The following is an 8506-nucleotide window of genomic DNA, read 5'->3' as shown; positions in this document are numbered from 1 at the left end:
AAATAGTTTCAAATCACTTACGCATGAATAGTGTAAGATTGTTATTGGGAAACTTATAGTCATAGTCGATCGGTCATACTCACAAAAACGAGCACACACACACACAAGCAAATAGCACCTGATGAACAATGGAGAAAAATGGGGAGCAACATTCCTCTATATTTTTTCTCTCTGTCACTTAAAGATGTCTACATCTCTCCTCGTCATGAGGCCTCTTCTGATATTTTTTCCTTAAAAATCTTATGGAATCATTCTAAAATCTGTGTGCTTTAAACTAAATAAACCTTTTTTTTTCTAGAGATAGAGACCTACAGCTTAGCTAGGAATTCCCTTCCGTTTTAATTAAATATATAGTCCCATTATTTTTCTTACTTAAAAGCCAACATAGCCATAGTAAAGCGCAAAAGTCATTGGTAAGGGAACGCATGGCTGCTAGCTAGCTAGTTGCCGTTGAGAAGATGTACGTAGGGAATGTATCATATATACACAAATTTACGGTACTCACTTCGTGCATAAAAACTAATAAATTTTACCAAAAAATCTAGAAAAAATTGTTTATGTATATTTCCAATAGTATTATATATATATATATATGTGTGTGTGTGTGTGTATATATATATATATATGTATGTATGTATGTATGTAAAGTATCAACTGGTTACGGTTAAAAATATAATGAATTTGAAGATGAGAATTTGCATATACATACATACATATGTATGTATATATGTATGTATGTAATAGTATTGGATTACATGCATAACACTGTCTAGAATTTTGGGTAAAATTTGGTTTTTAGTCCCGGTTTTTGTTACTAATCGGTACTAAAGATAGGCATTTTTAGTCCCAGATTTCTACTCCCGGTTGAAAATTAGAGACTAAAGGGGGTTACTAACTGGGAGTAAAAAAGGTTTCTCCACCAGTGAATGGTAAGGCTTTGGGAATTGAGAGCTCTTTGCAAATAGACTTCAACACTAAAATATCTTCATAGTCTTATAGAGATGGATGGCAAATGACTTGTACGCTAAAGGGGGACGAATGAGTGTGCAGGGACTAAAGAGAGGGTAGCGGCAGTCTAGATGGTCCCCTTTTTATTTTTTTTCTTTCTTATTTTCTCCCAAATTGAGTGGCATGCATATCCCTAAATCAAACCTGAAATCTCTGAATTAAAGTAACATCCCAAATCCATGTCACAAAATCAAAGTAATATCGTAAATCCACATCACAAATCTTAAAGTTACTTATACACACAAATCAAATACATCACAAATCCTAAAAAAATTACACACAAATCAAAATACATCACATATTAGACATTTCAGATCCGTACAATGAATCACAAAATTATACATCTCAGTCAACCACAAATTATCAAAAAGAAAAGAAAAGAAAACAACGCTTGCCCGACGCTTGCCGCCGCCGGCCGCCTGCCCATCGCCGTCGGGCGCGGCCCTGCCGGTTGCCGCAGTGCGCGGCCCCACCGAGCGTCGGCCGCCTACCCGCCGCCACTGGGAGGAGGGGGGAGGAGAGGGGAGGGGAGGAGGAAGGGGAGGAGAGGGAGGAGATCTGTGTAGGAGGGGGAGGAGGAAGGGGAGGAGATCTGTGAGAGGGGAGGATCGATCGATCTGTGTGAGTGGTTGTGATTATGGAGGAGAGGATAAGTGATAGGAATTATATACTACGTGTTGAATTTTAGTTCCGATTGGTAATACCAACCGAGATTAAAGATCGTCTAGATCTTTAGTCCCGGTTCGTATTACTAACTGGGACTAAAGTGGTGATCTTTAGTTCCGGTTGGTGATCCTCGGTCCCCTGACATGTCTCTGACAGCGAATGAACCGGGACTAAAGATCATAGAATGGCTGTGGAGTTTTTAACTGGAGCTAAAGATCATTTTAGTCCCGGTTCTTTTTTGAACCGATACTATTGTGGTTTTAGGTCAACCCAGCAAAGATCATTTCTTTAATAGTGATTGAGAAGTCAACTTTTATCATCTACTACGTTTCTTTTTACCCCGTTGTATTGTTCAGCGCGTGTTTGAAACACAAAAATTTTATAAGATTTTTTTAACAGTTAGTTCAACTTTCATCAAATATTGTATTCTTTTGCATATCACTCTACGAGCATAATCTCCAGTAATGTTGATTTGGGGTTGTGTGTGTTCTACATTTCCGATGGACGATTTGTTATAGATGTTGAGTTTGTAACAATTACTCGAGTTAAATAAATATTAGAAAATATTAAGAAAGTAGAAAATATGTGGAGTTGAATATTAGAAGGGTTCTCGATCGCTGCTGTCATGGGAGAAGTGGGAGAGGAGAGAGAACGGAAGGAGATGGGGTGTGAAAGGGGTAGTTCAGTGCCATATTGCGTAAATACATTAAAAAAAATAAAGGGTAGTGGGTATTTTGGAATGGAGTGGAACTGTAGTAGAAATTTGCGGAGCAACTCTGCTAACTCCGCTTCAAAAAATAGAGAATCTACATCGTTTGGCATAACTCCAGCTCTAATTAAGTTGTAGTTGGAAGCTAGAGCTATGCCAAACATGGCCATCTATTTCCACAAATATTAGGTGGCAAGATCCAACTCTTAAATCTAACTTTAGAATAGTGGAATCTAGAGTTAAGTTGTGGCCTGTGAGCGACCTTTGGGTTCACTCTACCTCTCTGTTCATTTTTCTAGGGAAAAAGTACGAATTACCCCCCGAACTATCGTGACAGTACGGATTACCCCCTAAACCATAAAACCGGACATTTCAAACCCTAAACTACTTACATCGGAAGAATTACCCCCCCTAACTCACTCTGGAGCAGTTTTAGTCTAACGTGGCGCACACGTGGCAATCCAGTCAGCAATACCAAATAAAACAATATAGGGCCCACATGTCATATGGCTTTCTTGTTCGTCAATCCTCACCCTATCCTCGCTGAAGCGTGCATCAGCGGTGAGGGCAGTCTCCATGAGCATTGTGCCTTTGAACGCAAAGGATCTCAATCCAAGCGGTGACGCTAGAGGAAGGAAGGGCCGGTTGGGTGTAGGCGGGAACGAGCTAGAGGCGGCAACGATGGTCGCACTTGACCCCTCGAGCCATGCTTCCATGAGCCAGCGACGGCGGCGGCAGCGGAGGTGATGTTCGCGCTTGACCCCTCGAGCTGTGCTTCCAAGAGCCGGTGATGGCACCGTAGCAGAGACGATGGTCGCACTTGACCCCTCTAGCCGTGCTTCCACGAGCTAGCGACGGCGGCGGCGGTGGCTTCCACGAGCTTCCAACATTGTCGTCGAAGTGCAAGCCAATCGAAAAGCTTGTACTTCATAGGGCCAACACTATGCCATAGTAAGTTGGCACATGAAAAGGCCTTCAAAGAAAGCACTGTATACATGTGAGTTTGAGAAAGAGAGGAGAAGAGAAAATTGAGAAGATACGTAAAATGAGGTGAGCCATTAGCACATGATTAATTGAGTATAAACTATTTTAAACTTAAAAAATATATTAATATGATTTTTTAAGCAACTTTCATATAGAAATTTTTGCAAAACACACCGTTTTGTAGTTCGGGAAGCATGCGCGCGGAAAACGAAACAAACTATCTCACAATGGCTATGTTTAGTTCCCTTCAATCTTTCAAAAATTCCGTCACATTAAATGTTTGGACATATGCATAGACCATTAAATATGGACGAAAAAAAAACCAATTGCACAGTTTACATATAAATTGCAAGCGAATCTTTTGAGCCTAATTACGCTATAATTTGACAATGTGATGCAGCAATAAATATTTGCTAACAACGGATTAATTATGCTTAATAAATTTATCAAGCAATTTATAGGCGGAATTTGTATTTTGTTTTGTTATTAGTTTATGTTTAATACTTTAAATGTGCGTCTATATATGTTAAAAAGAATTGGAGGAGACGGCCAATGTTATCCTGTTGATCGAACGCAGCGCTGTATCAGGCACTCGTCGAACGCCAAACGAACTCATCGTGGATTGAGCCCTACAGCGAGAAGCTATGCGTCTTGTCCAAAATTTCTCCTACTCACAAATTGAAAGCAACACACATCTCAAGTTGTTGTTGTTGTTTGGATTTTACGGTGGACTATGAGGCACGCAAAGCTTTGAGTAGCTGTGGCGTTGTAACATATATATATATGGGCGGAAATGTGGTGTTTGCATAGTTGACTATGATGTTCGGAACAGTGGCGACTACTATTGCGAGTGAATGAGAAGAATCGGACAAACATTTTCGTGCAGATGAGAGTAACTTTTTGGTACTGACTTTTTCCTATGATTAACCTGCAATATGGTGATGATATCTACTCTCTCCGTATCTAAATATTTAGAATCGTTGACTTTTTAGCATATATTTAGCCGATCGTTTTATTCAAAAACTTTTATGAAATATATAAAAATATATGTATACATATAAGTATATTTAACAATGAATCAAATGATAGGAAAAGAATTAATAATAACTTAATAATAACTCAAGCATTGCTGTTGCTTGAAGAATTAACCGAGCGGAATAGCGAGGTCATGACTCGTGACGACGCCCCAGGGGGGGGGGGGCGAATAGAAAACATAAATCCATTACCGTGATCGTGGTCGGTGATCTGATCTACTCCATCTACCTCGCCGTCATGGAACGCAACAGCTTTGGTCACGTCCTCCGAGAAACCAAGCAGAGTGAACAGTTAACACGGCCTTCCCGGACAAAAAAAAAGAAAGAAAAGAAACAATAATGAAAGAATACTGTAGGAAGGAAGGATGCGTATTTCGTAGGAGTAGTACGAACGGATCTGAGCTCCTCCCATCATGCCGCCGCCGAACGATTCTATCTGAAGCTTTAGGGAAAAAAAAAAACAACTCGCAGTAGTCAACCCGCGCAAGAGCCACAGGCCGCGCGACACGTACGTCGCGCCGCGCAGCCACCGGTGCGTGTGGTCGTCGCCGGAAGGTGTCCTGATGATGATTTACCCCGTGCGCGCGCGTGGGAGCGGCCGTGCCACCGACACTCGCGTCACGGGCACGGAGGAGAAGACGGGGCCAGCCGCCAGCGCGGGAGGTCAGGTGTATCGAGCGAACGCCGTCGCGGTCAGGGCCTCATAAAACGCATACAAGAAGAAGAAGAAGAAGAAGAAGAAGAAGAGGAGGAGGAAGAAGGAGGGCGAAGTTTTCCCTCGACGCGGAGAGGGGGACGGCGACCGCGCAACACAAAACCGTTGCGCTGTACGTGCAGTGCAGCCGTGCAGGTGAAGTGCGGGTGCGGCCACACGTATGCATAGTGAGTCATATATAGCGAGCGACTGGGACACTGAGTTAGGTTTTTTTTTCTTTTTTTTTATTTTAGAAAAGGAAATAAAAGATGATACAGATGAGGGGACACGCTAAGCCCCGTTTTTATCTGTTTAATATACAGATTTTACTTTAGTTTTTGTTAGCATGCTTTTAAAATGGTTAAACGATACATTACGAAAACTTTCTAAATAAAAGTTGATTTAAAATATTAGATAAATCTATTTTTAAAATTTAAAAGAATTATAACTCAATTAATCATATGCTAAAGGTTTTTTTTTTCTGCCCCTACCGAACTCAAACGGAGCCTGAGTTAGGTTGACGATATATATATTGCTATATGCTGCTGCAAGATATGTATACAAGAGAGAATTAATTCTGTCTAAGGTCGGTCAAGACTAAGATAAGCCAAAAAAATATATATGCACCGTATCAGATGTGTCCTTTTAGAACCCGGACGATGGTTTTAGGGCGTGCAGAACTCTCTTTAGGAAAACACCCCTCAGAGAAAAGGATGTGCAAGAAAGAGCTTCTAGAACTGTAGTTTAGCAGTCCTATCAGTGTGTGTCAAAGACTCATGGTAGTAGTTGATTGGAAAGCTCCTGTGGTGTCCGGATAGTATATTTTTCTTGAAGACTGATCTTGTGGTGTGCATAGATTAACAATTAAGGAGCAACTAAAGCCATGATGCCACTAGTTTACACTCCGATCCTCCATCTGTTACTTCCAATAATATGCATATGCACATGCTTTGCATGATCGAATGAGGCATCTTGCATGCGCGCCCGTGTTGTTGTTGGCAAAATTAATTACTCAACTTGTGGAATTTGAGCCGGAACTTTGTGGTGGGAAGGAGGAACCACTTATGAAACAAGCTAGAAAAAACCACATACTCTCTACCATCACAAAACGACTTTTTTTTTTAGTTCAAAGTTAACGAGACGCAGCCTTGACTAGGTTTTATTTTACATAAAAAATCACGAAAGTGTACTTAGCAATGCTCGTTCCAAATTCAGCATTGTTGGATCCTTTTGAACCAGCATTTGTGTGCTACTCTGTACTAGTGTATATGGACATGTGTATTTTGTACACGCACGATTGCTAATTTGACAGTGCACCATTTTAAATGTTGTCCTAGAAAGCATATAATGAAACCATAGAAGTTGGGGGGGGTAGGTGGTTATTTTACAAAGTATACAATGGAAATAAATGGGGTGGTGGTAAATTCGCAGCCAACATCGCTATCTTTTTTTAAAGTAGGTGATATCCCGCGCTTTCCTGTGGAATTGATGGAGGGATATATAAATGATGGATCATAAAATATTATGAAAATGATATGGGGGAGAAGATGATATGTTATACTTGTATGAAATTTGTTGTGGGTGATGAGGTGTATTAATAGAGTCGCAAATACAAATGTTGTAGTAGTTAAGCTTATTATTATTTTTTATTAAAATGGGTACTAATACTATATTTTAGGGCTGATTTGGTTTGATACCAATTTATTGTCCTGTCAAAATTTTGGTAACTTATATAGTAGGAAGTGCATATTTGATTTGCTACCAAATTTTACTTACAATAATTCAAATTCAATACAACCTAATTTGGTAGGGCAAAATTTGGTTCCGAACCAAACAAGCCCTTAAATACTACCCTCAAATTGCACCAAATTTAGGCTAGCAATCTTACAACTGTCAGCTCCCTGAAAAAGAGCAGGGCATGCAGCAAAGATTTTCTTCAAGAAAAAGCAGCACAGGATGAACCTTCAGGATGCGGCAGAAAGGCACACTTAATTAGTTGAAACCTCAATTCCATCACAAATCAAAAATGCCCACCACCTAATGCCCACCCAAAGCTAAAAGCCACTCACGAAACGTACACAGCGCAGATGAATAACGTCAAACGGAGGCGCACACGTACTGACGTAGCAGACACTTTTACAAAGAAAAGCAAATTTTATTTTGAGAAGAAGTGTGCGAGTGCATATACGCCTCCTCTTTCAACCTTTCACGTATTGGCTGTCTACCAGTACCACGTTCTTTTACCCAACGGAGGCTTATCCAATGACCAACCAAAAGTAAAAGTGAGCAGCAAGCTAAGAACCCAAGACGCAAAGTAAAAGAAAAGAAGTAAAACATCGTAGAAAAGAGTGAGAAAATAAAAAAAAAAGGGGGGGAGAGAGGAAAAAAAGAAAGGGAGAAAAGAAGAGTGGGGAAAATTTTGATTTTGCGCACGCAACGGTAAAGAGGAAGGAAGATTCGGGAGGCGCGCGCCGCGTGCGGTTGTTCTGGTGGCGAGGGAAGAAGCCTGGCAGCCACGCAAAGCGGCCGCCGCATCCAACCCGAGCGATCGAGGCTGCCTGGCCCGGGCGCGCCGGGGAATTTAACTATTTGCCACTTTTAGATTTATCACTTATCCAAATATTTCATCCATTCTAAAATATAAGTACAACCACCCTTACTTCAAAGACCAAGAAACAATTATTATTATCTCCTAATTTGTATCACCATAATAAATAAAATACATGCACCCAATAGAATTAGAGATCTTAAGGGTGGAGGATTTAAAAAAACATAATTTAATAGGGAAGAGGTACTAATTAATTGCATGTATGCATGCATGCACGCTCTATATTATGGAACATTTGAAAAAAGTAGTTGTGCCTTATATTATGGAACGGAGGGAGTATTTCTTTTAGATTTTTTCTTAATAATTTGTCACTGGAGAGAGATGATTTTTTAACTATTTGTTACTTTTGCCTACGTGGCGTGCCGCCGTGTCGTGCCCACGTGAAAACAAACGTGGACCCCACCCGTCAGCCCCTCTCCTCTCCTTCTTCTCCACCTCCGGGTGTCCCAGCCACCCAGACGGTGAGGATCCAACCGGCGGCGGAGTAGAGGCAGCGCAGGTGTGGAGTGTGTCGTGCTCACGCTGTCGCATGCGGCGTGGTGCACTGTGACGCCGAGGGCGAGGCTGCGCGGCGCCGCCAGCCGCAGCAACACGGTGGCCTGCACGGTGAGCACTGCGCCGCCCTGCGGGAGCGCCAGCACGAGCGATGCAATCTTGGCAACCTCCCTCGGGTCATCCGTGGCCAGCTCGTCGATGCCGGCGCCATCGTGCTTGGCGACAGTGAAGGTGACCGCATCGTTGGGCTGGAGTGGCAGAGATGGAGGCCGAGCAGCGGCAGAGGTGCTCCTCACAGTGGTGGAGAT

This window comes from Oryza sativa, chromosome 1 (assembly GCF_034140825.1).
Source record: "Oryza sativa Japonica Group chromosome 1, ASM3414082v1".
NCBI lineage: Eukaryota > Viridiplantae > Streptophyta > Magnoliopsida > Poales > Poaceae > Oryza > Oryza sativa.
This window is presented reverse-complemented; position numbering follows the sequence as displayed.